The sequence below is a fragment of the Mastomys coucha genome, chromosome X (genome assembly GCF_008632895.1).
Source record: "Mastomys coucha isolate ucsf_1 chromosome X, UCSF_Mcou_1, whole genome shotgun sequence".
NCBI classification, from domain to species: Eukaryota; Metazoa; Chordata; class Mammalia; order Rodentia; family Muridae; genus Mastomys; species Mastomys coucha.
In genome coordinates this window covers 136,986,143-136,987,500 of record NC_045030.1, presented here as the reverse complement: position 1 = coordinate 136,987,500, position 1,358 = coordinate 136,986,143, and positions in this window count along the sequence as shown.

The window sequence follows — 1,358 nt, the reverse complement described above, 5'->3', positions numbered from 1 at the left end:
GTCAAAGGGATACAAAATTGGAAAAGGAAGAAGTGAAAATGTCATTATTTGCAGATGATATGATAATATACTTAAGTGACCCCAAAAATTCCACCAGAGAACTCCTAAACTTGATAAACAACTTCAACAAAGTGGCTGGATATAAAATTAACTCAAACAAATCAGTGACCTTCCTCTACTCCAAGGATAAAAAGGCTGAGAAAGAAATTACAGAAACAATCCCCTTCACAATATCCACAAATAATATAAAACACCTTGGTGTGACTCTAACTAAGCAAGTAAAAAAGATCTGCATGACAAGAACTTCAAGTCTCTGAAGAAAGAAATCATAGAAGTTCTGAAAAGATGGAAAGATCTCCCACACTCATGGATTGGCAGGATTAATATAGTAAAAAGGGCCAAATTTATCTGGAATAACAAAAAACCTAGGATAGTGAAAACTATTCTCAACAATAAAAGAACTTCTGGCGGAATCACCATCCCTGACCTCAAGCTATACTACAGAGAAATGGTGATAAAAACTGCATGGTATTAGTACAGTGACAGGCAGGTAGATCAATGGAAAGAATTGAAGACCCAGAAATGAACCCACGCACCTATGGTCACTTGATCTTTGACAAGGAAGCTAAAACCATCCAGTGGAAAAAAGACAGCATTTTCAACAAATAGTGCTTGTTCAACTGGTGGTTAGCATGTAGAAGAATGTGAATCGATCCATTCTTATCTCCTTATTCAAAGCTCAAGTTCAAGTGGATCAAGGACCTCCACATAAATCTTAATACACTGAAACTAATAGAAAAGAAAGTGGGGAAGAGCCTTGAGCACATGGGCACAGGGAAATTTTCCTGAACAGAACACCAATAGTTTATGCTGTAAGATCATGAATTGACAGGTGGGATCTCATAAAATTTCCAAGCTTCTGTAAGGCAAAGTATACTGTCAATAGAGAAAACAGTAGGTCCTTCTCTGCCCCTTCCCTGTAAGTGGAGGGCCTACCTCCAGAGAGCGCCTTAAGCCAGAGACCCGGGCGAGATCCGCCATTTTCTCTTGGGTGAGTTTCTGAGACTGGAGCAGCCAGCCTGGAGGCACAGGCCCCAGGACTCCCAGGGGAGCCGCAGGGCAGCAGGGACAGGATCCTCTCAGCTTCCAAGTGACAGAGGAGGATCAGCGTCCTTCTCTGCCCATTCCCTGAAAGTGGAGGGCCTACCTCCAGAGAGCACCTTAAGCCAGAGACTCACCTCCATTTCCTCTCTGGTGAGTTTCTAAGACTAGAGCAGCTACCTTGGAGGGACAGGCCCCACGAGTCGTAGGGGACTTGCAGGGCAGCAGGGACAGGACAAGCTCTAGCCAGAGACACT